Source organism: Mustela erminea, chromosome 6 (assembly GCF_009829155.1).
Source record: "Mustela erminea isolate mMusErm1 chromosome 6, mMusErm1.Pri, whole genome shotgun sequence".
Lineage (NCBI taxonomy): Eukaryota > Metazoa > Chordata > Mammalia > Carnivora > Mustelidae > Mustela > Mustela erminea.
The window spans coordinates 2,533,117-2,552,958 of NC_045619.1; positions in this window are offsets into that span (position 1 = coordinate 2,533,117).

Sequence of the window (19,842 nt, forward strand, 5' to 3'; positions counted from 1 at the left end):
CCCTGGGCCACGTCCGCTCCTCAGCTGGGCTGCTGACCCCGCCCTCCAGCTCCGTCCGTGCTCCCTGGTGGGCTCACACCTCACCTCGCTCTCTCTCTCCCTCACACACACACACATCAGATATTCACATAAACGCCACACACACCACGGATACACATGCACATACGTGCACACACGCACACACACGCACACGCACACACACACGGACACGTCTGGGAGCACCCCAGCGGCCCCCGCATGTCCTCCCCACTTGAGAACCGGGGGATTGACACACAGAGTCCGTCTACAAATGACACACTCGGTGCCCTTCCCGGAGCCGGGCTCTGGTGTCGGCCGGCGAGGTCTCAGGCACAGCTGACCCCCGCAGGAGGCCGGGCGCTGCGAAGCCAGGCGGCCCTCACCCAGCCGGCAGACGGAAACGTCCTCAGGAAAAACCCAGTGAGAGCCTGCGAAGGCTGAGCACGTCCCCCCAGCACCCCCGCAAGCGAACCAGGGCAGGCTGTCCCCCAAAGGCTGCAAACCTCACAAACTGGAGGCCACAGAAGCACATGGAAGGCTCCGGAATGAACATCAGCACCCAGCGGGGGATCCCCACCTGGGAGACGCCCGCCGAGTCTCAAAGTCCCACCACGCCCCCCCGGCTTTCCTCCCCTAGGTGGGGAGCCTGGGAGGCCAGCAGCCGGCCGTCCACAGGGCAGGCGTCCGGTCGTCAGCCTCGGGACGGCGGAGCCGGTGTGAACCGCTCCAGGAGGGCAGCCCACGGAAGTCCAACACTCAGCAGCCGCGTGTCCGCGAGTCACAAGACAGCTGCCCCGACCCTGCACCATGTCTGGGGAGGGAAGGGGGGGGACACAAAGGGTAAACGCGATCTACAGCTCGCGAGTCGGCCTGCCCTCGGAAATGCCTCCGGAAGGCCCCAACCGGTGCCGTCTCCTTGCCTCCATTAGAGAGAACGCGGTCCCACGGCCTGAGCCACAGAATGTGGTGGACCACGGAGGGGTCGCTGTTTTCCAGATGGACACATTCCCGCCACAACAGGCTGGGGATTCTGTGGAGAAGAAAGTGGGTGGCAGGGGTCCTTTGAAGGCAAGTGGCAGCGGTACCGGCAAGGGACGGGGGTGAGGTCCTGATCCCGAATCGTGCCCTCTGGCTGGAACCCGGCTGCTTCCTGGGGGACACAAATCATTTCTCAAAAAAAAGGCTGTAGAATATGCACAATGTTTACTGTGTGCTGGACACTGTCCCAAGAGCTCCACCTGTACAACTCATTTAACCCCCACGGCACATCTGAGGCTCCTCTCCTGTCCCATTGTACAGATGAGGAAGGGGGGGCAAGTGAGGCAGAGAAACTCGCCCAGCGTCATGTAACTGGGATGGGAAGGGGCTGGAGCTTGAGCCAAACCCCCGTCATCTCTCCACAGTGCTTAGCCCGCTCTGCTGACATCATAACTGCTCTGAAAGAAGATGTATTTAATTAGCTGGAGCACATAGGAAGAAAAGGAAATGCAAAAAATGTCCTTTTGTGTCACTGGTGAAACACGCCCATAGCTGAATGGGTCTGCTTTGCCCCTCAGCAAGCTGGGAGCCGTGCGGGTCGGGACCCCCTCCTGTGAGAAGAGCTCCCGCGGCTGGTGCTGCTGAGGACCTCGTGGTGCAGGCGGGATACACCAGCCTCTGGAAAGGACAGAAATTGATATCGATGTTATCATCAGGAATAGCTTCTAGGAGGCTCTTTGAAGCCACAAATCAGAAGCAAGCTCTTCCTGGGGCACCTGGGTGGCTCAGTCGGTTGGGCATCTGCCTTCAGCTCAGGTCATGATCCCGGGGTCCTGGGATGGAGCCCCGCATCGGCCTCCCTGTTCTGCAGGGAGTCTGCTTCTCCCTCTGCCTGTCCCCCCCAATGCACACACACTCTCTCTCTCTCAAATAAATAAATAAAACCTTAAAAAAAAAAAAAAGGAAGAAAAAGAAGCCAGAGCTTCCCCAGATTGACTAAATCCTTGTCTATTGTCCCATTCACAAGAGCTCAGCACCAAAACCATGGGAACTCGGACTGGACAATCTGCATTTCTAAGCCTCTTGCCCACCCACCAGGCATTGTCACAAATCTGTGACTCCCATTCTCGTGGAGCCTCTAGCTCTGTTCTGGTTCCCTGTGTGGATGTCACCGGCTGAGCCCTTCATCGAGGAGGCGTTTTTAATCATTATTGTTACTTTTGAATGAAATTTTCCATACCAGATTTGTCTCTGCCTCTCCTCTATGGCAATGAAGCCAAAGAAATCTGCACTTTGACTTGACATCAAAGAAAATAGCTCTGCGTTTCTACAGAGATCATCAATTTTCTGGCCCATCTCTGGCCTCCGTGATCCATTCAGTCCTACCTTATGATAAGGACTCACGGCTTCCCCCTGAGCTGCTCCTGCCTGGTTCCCCACTGGTCCGCTGCTTTGGGGACGTTTTCCTCCTTTTGCCCAGTCTCCCAGTAAATCTTTTGCTTATTTATTCAACAAATAATTACAGAACGCCTACTGTTCGGGCAGTAGGGAGAGCAGGGAAACCAAGTCCCAGGCTTCTAGGAGCAGATACTCCAAGGAGAGAGGCGGACAGCACAACTGGAACAGATGAATGAAGGATGTAATTTGGTCTACGTGAGGCTAATAAAATAGATAAGACAGAGGAAAGGCCTCCATTACTAGATGTGGCGGCCAGTCTGATACGAGCTCTTGCCCACCTGTGTCCAGCCGACCTGCTCTTAAAATTACAAAAAACCTTCCATAAACGTCTGTAGTGAAGCAATGACACCAGCTGGAGACGTGGACCCACACAAAGGAATGCAGAACAGTGGAAATGGTAAATATGTGGTCCAATTAAAAACTTTTTTCCTAATTTAAAAAAAAGTTAATAAAATGGACTATTTAAAGGAAAAACACCTATTTGGAGACTGAAAGCAAATAGAAGTAAAATATGCAGGATAAGTGTTGTAAAAAGGACAGAAGGAGGATGTGGAAGAACATCACTGTAAGGTCCTTACCCTGCATCTGACACAGAATCACAAAACATAATTGATCCAGAAGAAGGCAGGAAGAGAGTAGAAAAGAAGAAAGGGTCAGTGGGGTGAGTGAAAACAAATAAGAAGGCGGTGGGTTGAAGCCAGCTACGTACACAATATATTTTGAGTAAATGTTGCTCTTCTTGGATAAGTAAAAACCCACAATATTCTGTCTGCAACAATGTACTTAAACATAAAGACACAGAAAAAGGTTAAAACTCAAGAGATGGGAAACATGACTTACACAACACTAAGCATAAGAAAGATGGATGTGACCTGTGACAAAGGGAGAATTTTCATAATGAACCAACCGATTCCTCAAGAGGGCACAATGACCCAAAATATGAATGTACCTAATAACAGAACTTCAAAAGACATAAAGCAAAACCCAACAGGACTGAAAGGGGAAATGGACAAATCACATTATAACTGGAACTTTAGAAACCCCTCTTCTGTAACTAATAGACCATGAAGACAGAGTATCAGCAAGGATGTCCAAGACTTAAACAATTTTATCAACTAACTGGACCCAGTTAGAATTTACATAACACTCCAGCCAGTGGCAACAGAACATCCATTCTAGTCAAATACACACAACACAGTCAGCACATATACCCTAGTCTGGACTAAAAATTAAGTATCATTATGTTTAAAAGAATCAAAATTATACCAAAATAGAAATTTTACAGAAACAATTAAATTAGAAACCAATAAGAGAAAAGGATATTTTTGTATCTTAAAATCCCCAAACATTTGAAAATTAAATGACATACATCCAAAAAAATCCGTGGGTCAAAGAAGAAATCCCAAGGGAAACGAGAAAATGATTTATGATGAATAAAAATAAAAAGGACTTTATCTAAATTTTTGGAATACAGCCAATAAAGTATATAGAGGGAAATTAAGAACTTCAAACATTTACATTAGAAATTAAGAGAGGTTTAAAATTAATTATGCTAATTTTCACTTTAGGAAGCTAGAGAAAGAGTATAAGATGCAAAGTTACCAGAAGGAAGGAAAAATATACAATTAATAGTAGAACAAAGTGGAGAAAAAAGGGAAATGGAGAAAATCAATGTAGACAAAATCTGTTTCTCAGCAAAAATCAGCTAAGTTGATAAATGTCTACAATGGCAGATGAAGACTAATAGGTAGAAGATAGATTTGCCCTCGGGAATGAAAGATATGACATCACTACAGATTTTTCAGTCATTAAGAGGATAGTATGAAAATATTATGAAATTTTTATGCCAACAAATTCAACTACTTGGATATTTCTTAAAAGATTTCTTACAGATTTCTTAAAAGACTCAAGTTACCAAAACTGACTCAAAAAGAAATGGAAAACTTGAATAGCCCTGTAACTACTGAACAAATTAAATTCACAAAAATCTACCCATAAAAATAACCCAGGCCCAAGTGTCTTCCCTTGTGAATGGTATTACACATTAGGAAATGGTAAAACAAATTCTACACAACTATTTTCAGAAAATGGAGGGAGAGGGAATGCTTCTCAGTTCATTTCCTAAAGCCACCCTTACCAATTACAAGAAAAAAAGTGCTGACCAATATTTTCCATGTATACTAGATGCAAAAAAAAGAAAAAAAAAAGCCTGAACAAAATCTTATCAAATCAAATCCACCAACAAATAAAAGTTCTTTTAGCATTCAGAAAAATCCAAATGATTCACCACAGAATGTAGGAGAAAAACTATATACTGTTCTCAGTAGTCATAGGAAAAGCATGTAACAATTTAATACCCATTTGTGTTAACAATCCTCCACAAACTAGGGACAAAAAGGAACTTCCTCAAAATAATAAAAAGTCCCTACCAAAGCTTACAGTTAACATAATATTTAATAATGAAAGACCAAATGTTTCCACCTTCAGACTGAGAAGGAGGCAAAGATGACTTCTTTTATCACTTCTGCCCAGCATTGCCCTGAAGGTCCTAGCCAGTGCCCCAGTGCCATGAGGCAAGAAATAGAAATAAGAAGCACCCAGATTAGAAAAGAAGGAGCAAGACACTTTTACTAATGGGTAACAGGTTCATATCTGAGATCATTAAGTAAAATGAGTCATAGAGTTTATGTTCATTCTAAGCTATAAAGTTCAAGAAAAATATCTTTGCAACCTTGAGACAGCAAAGATTTCTTGGCGATGACATAAAACACACAAACATCAAAGGAGATGTTGATAAATTGGACTTCGTAAATTCAAAACCTGTATTCTTCAAAAACAACAAGTGGAAAATGAAAAAGCAAGCCACAGACTATAAGATGATATTTGTAACCATATATCTTAACAAAGAACTGACATCTAGAAACTGTGAGGAACTCCTACAACTCAATTGTAGAAGACAAGTAAAAATGGGAGAAAGGTTTGAAAAGACCCTTCCTAAAGGAAGGTAGAGAAAAGTTGATAAGAACATGAACAGGTGCTTAACATTACTAGTCATCAGATAAATGCAACTTAAAACCACAATGAAATATCACTATATATCCACAGCAACCCCAAAAATATAATGCCAAATGAAGGGAATGTGGAGTAACTAGGATTCTCACACAACACGGGTAGTAGCATAAAATGCCATAATCACACCAAAATATCTTTGTTTTTAAGATTTTATTTGTTTATTTGACAGAAAGATAGAGTCAGAAAGCACAAGCAAGGGGAGCAGCAGTGGGAGAGGGGGAAGCAGGCTCCCCACTGAGCAGGAAGCCCAACGTGGGGCTCGATCCCAGGACCCTGGGATCATGACCTGAACTGAAGGCAGACACTTAACCCACTGAGCCACCCAGGCGGCTCTGAAATATCTTAGTTCTATACCCACCCTAATACAAATTTTGCTCCTATTAGTTACCTAAGATGAATGAACATATTTGCTAAGACTTATAGATTACTACTCATAATCTACCGAAGAGCCAGATGCTGACGACAACCGAAATGACCATCAGCAGGTGAATGGGTAGACAAAGAGTGATACAAACACGCAGTGCGGTACTACACAAGCAAACCCACAAAGCTACGAAAAACCCACCAAAAAATGAATGAATGTACAACACACATGCACCAACATGGTGAATCTGAAATTCTCGCGCTGGATGGAAGAACCCAGAGAAGAGTGCCTACTGGACGATGTCACTTGTATGACATCCCAGTAATCTCTAGGGGTGCAAAGAAGACCAGCCGCTGTGTCGGGCTGGCGGCGGTGGGGGTGGGAGCTGACTGAAAACAGGCAGGCAGGCATCGGGGGTGATGGAAATGGTCTGTCTCTTGATTGTGGTGGTGGTTACACTCAGGTGTACGTTTGTCAAAATTCACCAAACTGTACACTGAAAGCAACTGTATTTTATTGTACACGCAACTTACTAAAGTTGCTTTCCGGATGAATAGAAGACTTGACCAGACCCGTTACTAAAGAGGATATATGCGTGGATAATATGCGCATGAAAAGACGCTCGGCATCCTTGGTCATCAAGAAAATGCACAGTAAAATGACAATGAATAGCTCTTTGTCCCTAGAAAGGCTAAAATGCACATGGCGGACAACAGATGTTACGGGGATGTGGACTGAGGGGCTTCTCCAAACACTGGCTGGCCAGGTGCGTGTGAAACGGTACAACTACTTCAAAAACTCTTTTATGTTTTCTCATAGAGTTAAACATGTCTCCATCCCATGAACCAGAGAGCCTGCTGGAGTTACTTACCCAAGAAAATGAAAGTAGACGTCCGTAGGAAGACTTTTATCGGAAAGTTTATAGCAGCTTTGTTCATAACTGCCAAGAGCTAAGAGCAACCCAAATAACCATCCGCAGATGGGCGATAAATTTGGGTATAAATCTGTTATGCCATCCGTTGGTACAGTCACTTAATGAAATCCCATTCCAAAATGAAAAGGAATGGCTACTGATACACAAAACAGCATGCCTAGAAACATCATGCTGAATGAGAAACCTGACGCCGAGGAGTAAGTAACGCCGAATTCCATTCACACAGAGTTCTCAAACAGGCTGATCTAATCTACAGAGTCAGAAGGCCAAGTGGTGGTTGCCTCCGCACTGGGGATAGATAGGACAATTGCCCGGAAAGAGGCACCAGGGAATTTTCCCGAGGGGGATCTTGTTACTTGAGTGTATGCGTGTGTCAGAACTCATGGAACTATACACTCGGTGTGATTTATTGTCCATAAATTAGATCTCAATAAGAAAAGCTCGGGAAAGCAAATTTATAAGAGCGTCTAAAAGTACAAAGGAGCAAATCTAACAAAGATGTAAAAGGTCTTTATTTAGGAAACTGTAAAACATTATTGAGACATTTTAAAGCTCTTAAAAACGGAGGAGCCAGAAATTGCATTGAGTAGAAGGCACAAGGTTAAATGGATGTTACTGCTGCCCACAAGCAGAGCCTGTGTCCTACAAGACAAATCCCAAAAAAAGAATTTCGGGAGAACTTGGAGTGTTGGTTCTAAAACTTCTATGGAAATTCAAAGAGCAAGAAAAGCCAAGACATTGTTGATGAGCAAGTAAAACGTGGGCACATTTGCCCCACCCGACACAAAGATTTAATTATAAAACTCCCGTAATCAAGCCAGAAACAGGCCACAGGTGTATGGGCACTTGATTAGAGCAAAGATGTTCCTGGAGAGTAGTGATGGGGAGAGAGCTGTCCCCCCCCCCGCCGCTGCCCGTGATACGCAAGCATTCATTCCAGGCAGATGGAGTCCCCCGTGTGAACCCCAGAACACGTAACAAAGCTTTTAAAAGACAGAATAGGAGAACATCTTCAGGCTCTTCAGATGGGGGGAGGTTTCTGAACAGGATTCAAAATGCAACAACCATCAAGGAAGTAGCCATCAAAGAAAAGCTGGACGATTTGGCCACATAAAAATTAAGTATTTCTGTTCGCCCAAAAATGCCAGTAAAATAAGGAAAGGCAAGAGAAATAGTGGCAGAAAGCATTTGCAACACACATACCGGACTAATTCTCGTAGCTGAAATATGCAAGGAACGTAAAATTCAAAGACTATAAATCTAGAAAACAGAACGGGCCGGACACCTGAATGAGCCCATCCCAGAAGAACATCTCCAGCTGGCCAGTTAACGTCAAAAATGGCGCCCTCGAGGCACGAGGGAAGTGCACATATAAAGCCCAACGAGCAGGGGCACCTGGGTGGCTCAGATGGTTAAGCGTCTGCCTTTGGCTCAGGTCATGATCTCCAGGTCCTGGGATCGAGCCCCATGTCGGGCTCTGCTCAGCGGGGAGTCTGTTTCTCCCTCTGCCTCTGCCCCTTCCCCTGTTTATGCTCTCTCTAATGAATAAATAAAATCTTAAAAATTAAAATTAATTAATAAAACCCAACAAGCAAGCAGTGCAAACCCACCAGTGGAGCTAGAAATGTGGGGTCCGGTGAGAACGCACAGCCACGGGGACTCCCACGATGCCCTTTGCCCTGAAGCAATGGGCAAGTGACAGAGTTTTCTAGGAAATGTCAACGTGCACATAGTCAGCGATCAAGGAGTTCATTCCTAGGTATATACACCACAGAAAAGTGCGCACCAATGCCCCCAGACCCAGATGTGCTTCCACAGCAAAACAGATGAAAGAATCTTGGTATCCAGCAAAGAAAACAATGTATCACAGCTGCATGCAACACTTGATCTTGAAAATGCAATGTTGGGTCAAACACAAAACTGCGGACTGTTAGCATTTTGTTTGCATAAATGTTGAGGAAATGCAAAACTCGACTCTATTATTTGAGGACAACCTCCCCCTCCTAGTTGAGGATGGCAAATGATAGAATAAGGCAAGAATAAGCCTGAAGGTCAGGATCACGGTTATCTTCAGGGAGAACAGCAGCTGGGAGTGAGGGGTGGGGGTAGGAGCGCTAAAGGGGACCCTGCAAGGGACGAGCAAGGTGGAAGTCTGTGCACAGACAGGGGTGGGCTCAGATGCCCGGGCGGCTCGTCCAATGGAATAAGGGTCCGGGACAGGAGGCTGAGAGATGGGATGTCCTGTCTGGTTCCTTCCCTGGAATGCACGCCAGCCAGCGCCCCCCACCCTTGTCCACTGAGGTGCTGAGAGCTCAGTGTCTCACTGGGAACTGTAGGGGTCCGCACAGGGAAATTGTGGGACACTGAGATCCCAAACCCCCACGCTGCTCATGGAGTCCAAGCAAGAGGCTGGAGCTCTCACCCGAAACGGCAGAGATCAACCCCTGAATGGGAACACGTACAAGAACAGCAACCGTGCTGGAGGGGAAAGGGGACCCGACCCGGCAATGAGTCTCTCTGAGCAGCCACAGGGAAATGGCACAGAAATGTTGAGCAGAGCTCATCCGGAAGACATGACGGCAAGGAGTGTGCTCTGGGAACCCCAGCAGTCAGGGTCTTCTGTGCAAAATTTGCCAGTAGATCTGAAAGGATGAAATTGAGGAATCTGGCAAACACCAACTGTTCTCAGCTTTCCGGGAAGCAGTGGGGTCAGAGCCTCCCACTTCTCCTTCGCAATAGTGGGGGGCGCCGACCGGAGTTCAAGCCCCGGCGGTCAGAATCTTCACTCTGCAGACTGGTTGAAGCAAAGTCATGGGCAGCAGGAACAGCTTACATCACTGACATTCTGAGCACCGAAATGAACTTCTTTGAACGTTGCCAAGAACTGCATGAAAATATGGCAACGTTTAATGATAAAGTTTATGGGTTTGGAGCCCAAGCATCGACTTTGGAGAAGTGAAGTCAGAAGCGGCTCACCGGTGATGTCGGCGGGGGGCGATCATCTGCGTCCTAGAGAGGAGTAATGGGGCTGGCAGAGAAGCATCTGTGGATGACGAGGAAAATGCTGTCGTTATTTTGAAATATTTGATATAAAAAGTTCAATTAGATTCAAAATCCATTTGCATGATCACAAAAAGATTCCAACATTGTATTTGTCAACGAAAGATGACAACGTGTGGTTCAGTCGGAGGCATCGGAGGGGCCGGCATTCAGTTGGGGAGGCGGGCGCGCCCTGGCTGGTGGCAGGAGGGGACCCTGCCACTGAGCTGCCGCTGGTGACCTCGGGCCATGTGCGTGGCCACTGGCTGGGGTCCTATCAATGGGGACATCAGCTCTCACTAGCCCTGAGCTACCTGAGCCCATTTCAGGTACGAGTCTGACAGTACGAAGGTCGTGGGGCTCAGCATCTGATTTTCAATTTTTGGAAGAGTTTCATTTTGAAGTTTTACATAAATTCAGTAGTCAGTATCTTTCCTGCTACTTTGCATTTTTTTCTTAAAATTGTATAATATGAAAACATATGGACATGTTCACCAAGCCCCATGTTTGAGGCCCCGAATCGCCCGTGGCCTGCCCCAAGCACAGCACAGGGAAGCCTGTCCTGTGTCCCGGGACAAGAGTGGGACTCGGAAAACTTTCCACACGGGCCGGGGTCAGCAAGGCAGAGCCGGCTTGAACCCCCTCCAGCTGCAGGCCGTCCGCAAGCCCCCGGCCTCCCCGAGCTTCAGTACCCCCACCTGTAAAATGGGACAGATCGTATAAGAACGTTTTGGTCAAGGTTAAACAGGCAAATCCTGACCCAGGACGCGGGGTCAGGCCGACGGCGCCAGGCGAGCTCACGCTCTGTGCATTGCCGTGCTGTGGGGACACCGGCGGCCCCTGGCCTCCCTGGTCTCGGCCGGCCCTGAGCGAAGGGGCCCGCTCCTCTGGGAGCCCACACCGCAGGCAGAGTCTCTGTGAAACACCCAGCGACCAGCACCGGGGCTCCCGGGGGCATTCGAGATACGGTGGGGCCCGGCTGCTCGGGCAGCGGGCCACGGGCAGCAGCGGCCACGGGCAGCAGCGGCCACGGGCAGCAGTGGCCACGCGCAGCAGCGGCCACGGGCAGCAGCGGCCACGGGCAGCAGCAGGCTCTCCGTCCACCAGCTCTCCCTGCTCCAACCACAGCCGGCCCCACAGAGCCCAGGCCCCACCGCGGGGCGCTCCAGAGGATCTACTAGGCCCGCAGGCACCTCCGCGGTCCCTGCCAGCCTGACCCAGTGCTCTGGCTGGGACCACTGCCCTCCAGGACTGTGCCGGCCCCTCCAGTATGCCCTCCCCACTGGGGCCGGGTACACCCCAGGCACTGTAGGGAGAGGGGCCGTCAGGAGGACAGGCGAGGATGTGTCCCAGTAAGGAACACCCAAGAGCCAGAGGACAGCCATCGGTCACTCGGCACATGGCCAGTGAGGGGCGGGGGCAGGGCCCCAGGAGTCAGAGGGGACCCAGGCTGAGAAAGCCACTCCCACCCAGGTGCCAGAAGACACACACACACACACACACATACACACAACACACTATACATAACCCCCCCACACCCCCCCCACACCATACACAACAGAAACACACATTCAGCATCCATACCCCACACACGCGGCACATACATGATACACACAACACACATATAATACACCTGTGCCATCCGTAACCTCCTACATCTGTGTCCCACACACATATATGCACAACATACAGTGTACACACAATGCACATGCACACAATCCATAACCCCCCAGCATACATACAACACAGACAAGTCCACTCACAATTCGCTGACCTGTCCCGGTCATGTGGTCTGGCTTCAAAGGGGTGAGCCGTGCACCATGTGCCCCCCATGGAATGTACCAGAAACACCGGCTGGGCAGCATAGATAATCCTGCAGGTGGACAAGGAGTGCTCACCCTGGAGAGAGGCAGCCGGTCCTGCCTCCTCCTCCTTCCAGAGCCTCAGTTTACCTGGTGCCTGGGAACCAGACGGGCATCACCTCAGTGGCCACTGGTCCCTTGCATGCAGATTCCCTTCTGGGAGCCTGGGGGGACAGGGGCTGCCCATGACCTCAGGTGCTAGGCAGGGGCTGACTACATGGGAATGTTCCTGGCCCCCACAGCCAGGTGACTACACCTCGGTGTCCCTCCCTGGGTGCGCAAAGCCGGGCCTGGGCCCTGATGCTCTCACCACTGGCTGAGAGTCTTAATTACGGAGTCTTGGCACCGTCTGTCTGCCGTACCTGCTCCAGACATCTGCCCAGCCCTGGAAGGGCCGCCTGCTCACTAAGGCTTCCCACAGACTTGTCCCTGTCTGTCCTGACTCCTCCTACCCCAGGCCCACCGCACACCCGAGCCACAGGTAGACACTGCAGGGTGGGGGCAGGGCAGGCAGCGGCAGCTAGCAGGTGGCTGATGACCTCACCAACTTATAGAAGTTAGTACAGGGGATGCAAGTCCCACGTTACACAGAAAGTCCAGAGGGTTCCCCTCCAGGCTTTCAGTACCTGGCTTAGAGTAGACCCTGCTGTGAAGAGGGTGGATGGGGGGTGGAGTGGATGGATGATGGATGGACGGACGGACGGATGGTTGGACGGATGGACGGACGGATGGATGGGTGGACGGATGGACAGATAGATTGGTGGGTGATGGATGCACGGATGGCGGACGGATGCGTGAGTGGATGGGTGGCTGGACAGATGAATGAGGGGACAGAAGGCTTTGCATGCACCCTCTGCCATGATCACCCCCTCCACAAGGCAGACACAGCAGACAGCCCTGAGGCTGGGAGACTTCATTAGACACATTTAGGAAGGTGCCAGAGCTGGGATTGAACTGGGGCCTACAGGCTCCATAGGATGGTGACAAAGTTCCCAGAAGACGATGGGCAAGAGGGTGGCCTCCTCCTGGTTGTAACGCATGACCACTGGCAGAAACCCGATGCATTGGGCCCTGAGCCAGAGCAGCGGCAGCATCTCACAGAAACGGGTTCCTCTGCAGACAGCATGATAACACACCCAGTTTAACTAATAGCAGAGGAGTCAAGGCACCCGGGAAGTGGGGCTGGGCCAGCAGCCCTGTAGGAGCGCAGCAGCCCCGCCTCCGGGCCTTGGGATTCTCCTCTGTTTGTTTTCATTATTTGTGGCTCATCACGGCTCACAACAGCCTGGGGGACCCCACCCACTGCGACCATGACAGTCCCCACTGGTGCACAGGCCCAGGTGCCTTGAGAGGTGCAGTGGCCCTCAGAGAGCTGCAGGGCCCCCAGAACATCCAGCCCTCCCTTCACAGACGGGACCCCAGCCCAGGGACTGGCAGTCACCAGCAGGCTCCCAGGCTGTCCGACTCCCTCCCACCGCCCATCGAGCCCCTGTGCCTCACAGGCCGCACAAAGGACAGAACTTTGGCTCCGGTCCCAGCTCAGCCCCTCCCAGCTCTGGCCTCTGGCTGTGACTCGGCTCTTGGAAGCAAACATCACTGCATCTGTGAGCTCAGGCTGTGTAACAAATTTCATGGCCTGGGCTTAAACATCAAATGTTTGTTCTCGCGGTGCTGGGGCTGGAGGTGGTGACCCAGGCAGGGGCAAGGCTGGATTCTCCTGAGGCTTCTCCTCAACATGTAGAGAGCCACCCTCTCCCCATGTCTCCACACAGCCGTCCCTCTGCCTGCCTCCATCCTAATCCCCTCTGCTTGTAAGGACACCAGCCACCTTGGTTTAGGGCCACAGCCCACCAGCCCCACGTAACCTAATTACTATCATTAAGGCCCTCTCTCCCGGTGTGGTCACATTGCAAGGCATTGGGGGTTGGAACTCCAACATATGGATTTGGGGGGGCACAACGCGACCCCTAACACTCATAGTCATAACATCCTACATCCTACATGTCTTGATGGCCTCAATTGCTCACCTGCAGAACAGACACATCAACAAGCTCCTTCTCAGGGTTACGGTAATGATCAGGGAGGCGTTAGGTGCGAAGCCCCTCGCACCATGCTGGGCGGCATGCGGGGCTCCATACGGGCTCACCTTCCTCCTTACACAGAGCTGTGGGAGGGCCTCCAGCTGCAAGAGAATCATCCAAGACAGACTCCCGTATGCCCCGCGCCAGCCCATCTCAGGGCTCCAGGCGAGGGGCCCCTGCTGGATGCCCCTCCTCCCCGGGTCTTTTGCCTCCATCGGGGCCAAGGGGAGCCTGCTGACAGACACCTGCTTCCCTGACCCGGACAGGTCCCCAGACATCCTACCCAACAGTGATAATAGCAACGTCCACTCTTCGCGGGGCTTTTACTCCGGCTGAAGGTCTTTCTAGGCTCTTCTTTCATCCCACAGCAACTGGTGGATTATCGGGCATTATTATGAGCCCCACTCTATGAAGAAATGGAAGCACAGAGAGGCCAACCGCTTGCCCAACGTCACGCAGCAAAGGTGGGGGCCAAACTAGGCTTGATGCCCATTTGGCCATGCTGCCCATCAGCTTGGTATGGCAGGGTTAATTTTTATGACAAACATTAAAAATAACAATTCTATGATCTGCTAAAGCAGAGGTGTATCTTGTTTAATTAAACGCCAACCGAGCCCAGGGCTCCAGAGGGCTGGCTGACCTTGGTGCTGACTCCCAAGCTCGGCATTCCCACCCCTGGGAGGCGAGAGGCCAAGGCTGGGTCTTGCCAGAGGAAATGTGACCCCAAGCCGGCTGTGTGCTGATGTGTGACCACCGCCTCCCTGTGCGAGGGACAGGGCTGGGGGCTGGGTGCTCGGGGACCAGAGGCGTCATGCACAGGGACCCAGCCTTGCCGCCGCCATGTGCAGGAGGACAGAGGGCGGCATCCGTCAATGTCACAGGCCGTGGGACCAGGCCCAGCTTGGAGGGGCTGCAAGGCATGCGCAGGAGAGCGGCACGACGCCCCTGCGGGCTGCGGGTCGGCGGTCCTGCCTGCTGCCGGCAGGTGTCGGGACGGAGGGCCCCCAGCCCCGCCACTGCCTTTTGGAGGCCAACGGAGCGATCCGTTATTCCAGACGCGCATGCTCCATCCGTGCGTATCCGCTTCCAAGAACTGACCCCGGAGACGCTCGCAGGGATTTGCATAAAAACATCCCAGAAGTAGCAGCGCCAGCAAGCTCTGCAAGACTGAAGCGGGCGTGATCGCTGAAATGACACGGGGTGCAGGGCTGCTGCCACCAACACGGGCCGCAGAAGACGGCTGGGGCAGGAGAAAAGGTTAGAAAATGCTACAAAGTGAAACACGTGGCCTCGCAGCTTCTGCGGCCAAGTTCCCGACACAGGTGCCTACTTCCCGTGGCACACCGCGCGCCACGTCAGCCTCGCTCCCGCGGGCTGGGAACGAAGGGACTTTTCTCGTCGGCTGCTCTCTGTGCTGCCCAAGTACCCTTTAATGAGCACGTCTTACTTACGCAGCCTAAATCGGGTGTTTTAAGGAATCAGTAGAGCCGGGGCGCCTGGGTGGCTCAGTGGGTTAAGCCTCTGCCTTCAGCTCAGGTCATGATCCCAGGGTCCTGGGATCGAGCCCCACATAGGGATCTCTGCTCCGCAGGGAGCCTGCTTCCTCCTCTCTCTCTGCCTGCCTCTCTGCCTACTTGTGATCTCTGTCTGTCAAATAAATAAATAAAATCTTTGAAAAAAAGAAAGAAATCAGTAGACCCAGGGATGTAAGAGGTTGGGCTCCTTCAGGTTCAGGCCCTGCGTGCGGAAAGGTATGAGCAGCTCGAGGAACAAGGAGGCGGCCCACACACAAGCCCGGGGAGGGGAGGCTGTCCATGCCCTGGCTGAGCCCACAGGGGAGCTGGGCATGGACTCGGAGGAAAATGATGACAATGCAGCAGGCCAGGAGGCGCCAGGAGACACCCAGCCCAGGCCCTGAGGGGTGAAGGAAGGCTTCCTGGGGGAAGCGGATGTCATGATGGATAGAAAGAGTAAATGATTGTAGCCAAGGGTATCAGTCAGCTTTTGCTGCGTAACAAATGGCTCTGAAACCCTGCCCCTTCCCACCAGAGGCACGTACTCTCCAGCGCCGGGGTCCACAGGTCACCTGCAGATGGGCTGACCAGGCTGGGCCGGGGAGGACGGTCCCGATGCAGCCAGTGGGCTGGGCTCCTCCATGCGGGCTGGCTGCAGGACTGTTTCTCCAGGCAACAAGCAACGGGGCCATGAGCCTGAGCAAGTCCACACACACAGATGCGCGTCCAGTCTGCTGGCCTGTCTTCCCCCGGGGGGAGAAGAGGGAGGGGCTAGGAAGAATGTTCCAGAGTGTTTCGGGCAGCAGGACCCGCATGGGTCAAGGCCCAAGACCAGAGAAAACAGAGGTAGGTGAGGTCCAGAGTGTGAGTGAGTGAGAAAGTGGCCTCTAGAGGGCAGGGGGCGCCCGGATGCCGTGTCCTGCAGCCCTCGGCATCTCTTCCGAGACCAGGCGAGCCAGCCGAGAACAAGGGTTTACAAGGGAAGAGTCAAGTGGAGAGAACGCTCTGTGGGAACCCAGGCCCCCAGCGCCGTCTCTAATCAACCGAAAGCACCTTCAGCACCCCTGCTCTGCCTCAGGGCGGCCTGGGGGGGTCACTCTTCGAGCCCCGGTTTCCACGGCGATGCTACAGGGTCTGGAGGAAAGTACAACTTCTGAGCACATGAAGAACCAGACGCAGAGCTGCTCCTCTCGTCCCTCGGGTGTCCGGTGCTCGGAGCCCCGTCGACAAAATCAGAATTGACGCACGCGTCCTCACAGCCTCACACAACCAGTTCCCGGCCCTCCCCACCTCCACCGCCGCCGAGTGCGAGCCGGCAATCACCTCCCCAAGCCTCCGGTGGAAACCAGTCTTCCTTGATTCTTGTCAAATTCTTTTAATTATGAATCTGCAACGGGCCGGCTCCTAAACTCATCTGATAGGAGGCAGCTTGCCTTCTGCCATAATAGGTTTAAAAAATTTTTTTTAATGAGCCTTGAATTTCAGCAAAGAAATGAACTTTATAAAACACACTGTTGCTTGGAGACAAGAGAGTCCCACCTCCTCCAGGAAGCCTTCCCTGACAAGCTCATTCCCGTGTCCCTTCCCTGGGCTCTGAGAGAACCTGCCGCCTCATCACTGGCGCAGTGCTCCAACCCTGGACCTGACAGCTTCTCCCGGAAGACGTGGAGTCTGTCTTTCCCCTTGAACTGGGCAGGTACGGCGACTTGCTTCGGCCAATAAAATCCAGCGAAAGCGATGTCATCACACTCTCAGCCTGGCCTCGGGGGACCTTGCACGTCTGCACTCCGGCCCAGCTGGTTGGTCCAGCCTGCTCGGGGGTGAGGGACCAGACGGAGCAGAAGCCCGCTGTCTCGGGGAGCCTGACCTCAGCCGGCCCGCTCTCTGACCCCCAAGTGTGACCTCTGAGACCTTAATGATACAGATGCCCAAAGCCTGCTTTCTCCCCTGTGAAATGTGGGTACCGATGCCCACCCCAAGCTCTTATAACTCAGTCCCTGAGCTCCACACGCCCCCAACCAAGACACCCTTTCTCTCGGCCCTGCATGCATCCCTCCCAACGCTCCAGCCCCGGACACACCCTGCTCCCCATTGGGAGCCAGCTGGCCTGATGGCCCTCGGCCACAGTCCGCCCCCATCATCAGCAGGGGACGGTAGTGCTGGTCAGTGATCTGGACACAGGGACACCTGCTCGGGCACAGCACTGCTTCTGCCGGTGGCCAGCCTGGTGACCTAGAGCCACCACCTAGCCTCTCCATACCGCAGTGTCCTGGTCTCCAACAGGGACATGGTTGGGGGCCTTCCCCATCACCAGAGATGGGCTGCGCATGGGCAGGACAGACCCTGAGACTGAGCCTTTCCGCCAGAGGACGGGATCTGGGCAGACGCCAGGACCCATGGCACCACCCGCTCTGCCCCATCGACTAGCCCCAGCGGGCTGTCAGCTTCTCTCTGCAGAGCCTCAGCCTCTCCCTGTCCTCGCAAGGTAATTAGTCCGAGACCCTACCGTCCCTGCCTTTGAAATTCATGCCGAACTCCGGGAACCTGCTGGGCTTCACTGCAAATGCCCTGCTCCCCCATCCCCCGGCTGCCTTCCCGAGCTCCCGCACCCACTCGCGCGAGCTGGGCTGCCCGCCTCCAGCCCAGGGCTGCCGCAGCCCCAGCCTGCGGACGGACGGGGCCTTCTGCTCCCTGGCATTTGCGCGGCAGGAGACAGACTGCTGATCGCGCCTTCCCCTCCAATCTGCAGGCAGTGCTGGCTCCCCGGTGAAGACAGGCGCGGGGAGATTAATTGGCAAAGCCAGACGAGGTCCGAGGTCCGTTCTGCCCCCAAAGCGGGTGAGAGGCCGAGGAGAAGCCACCATTTAATTGGCTGCATGTGACCCCCTCCTTTTGTTTCCTATTTAATTCTAACTTTTCACATTTGAAACCACATCAGTATTAATGATCACCGCCTCTCTCTGGGTCTCCTCTCTCCCAGGAAGGGGCAGGTCCCTCCCTCAGAGACCGGGAGAGAGCGCTGCGGGGGGCGGTGGCTGAGACCAGCCTCGGAGAGTCTGAGTCTGCAAGCGCAGCCCAGGCTCCTGGTCCCGGGGCAACTGAGGCCCGGAGAGACGGTGCCTGACGTGGGGCTCACAGCCTCCAAGCAGGCCGAGAGGGGACCCTGGTTCCAGCCGAGGACTCAGGTTTGAAGAGGACAAAAGCCCCGTGGAGGGGTCTCAGGAGTCAAGCCAGGACCTCCCAGGACTCACCAGTGGGAGCAGCCCCAGGACCCGACCCCCGACCCCCGCCACAGACCCTCTGGCCGTGACCAGAACACAGGCTTGCGGTCACAAAGCACCTACGTTAGAGCCCCTAGGGCTCGACCAGCACTGCTGCCCGGCCCGGTGACTGAGCCTTGGTGCCCGACGTGGAGGGGCACAGACCCCTTGCTCGCCCCTCACACTCCCCCAGTCTGTCAAGCGCGCCGGAGTGCCCCGTGTCCAGGTGTCGGGCACATCTGGCCTCACTGAGGGCCGGCTCCAGTGGCCAGGGGACAGTCTCCGGAGGATGTGGGCATCCCAGCACAGAACAAGGCTGAAGAGGGGCGTCTGAGGCTGAGTAGCCCCCTGGGGATGAGGCATGGGCAGTCAGAGCCGCGCCGCTCCCTCCCCAGGCACCCCCAGCCCGACGTGAACCTCCACCTGGCACCGGCCATCAGGGATTCGGCAGGAAACGCACTCAAGGACGAAGCCCTTCGTTTCTTGCACACTTACTCCCACACACTCCAGATCAAGGTGCCGGCAGGGAGGACCCGACAGGCCACGCTTCAGGCTCCCGCTACACCCCGCTCAGGCCAGAGGCCATGGCGTCAGGGGTCTCCCGGATCAGACACTCCGCTGGGCCTGGGGCCTCAGCCACGCCGCCTGCCTCTGGGACCGTCCTTCCCGACAGGCCGCACGGACACCTGCGGAAAGCCACAGGCCTTCGAGCCTTTTTCCAGAAGCTTCCATCTCTGGCTACAAAACATGGTCCTTTGAGGTGCCTGCTCTAATTACAGACAGCGATCTCTCCTTCGGTTTCAGGGCCAACAGCTGGGCTAAGTGGCGGTCCCCAAAACCCATTTCCTGCCTGGCTGGGTACAGAATGTTCTTTCCCTCTAAGTAAAATAAACAGGTCTGAACTCATCGGACTTTTCTATTTGCCGTCCACTAAAGCCTTCTAGCTCCTCGGTTTTTATACAACGGAGATTTATAGTATCTATTCTCACCAGGGCAGAGCCCGGATAATGTTAATAGATGGCTAGTTTTGCCAATAAATCCCTCCAGCAGTGGAGAGAAATATCTATTCCAGATGAGTTCTCCGGAGCCAAATCCACACTCCAAGCAGTTGAGGGCACTTGAGCGAAAGAGCCCCACTCCACAGGCAAGGGTGCAGCGCAGGTATAGCCCGCCGCGCCCCGCACCCCGTGCAGGGAGAGATCAGGCTCCAGCCCCTCCCTCCAGCCCCCAGCCCCCCACCCCCCGGGGCTGCGGACACCAGA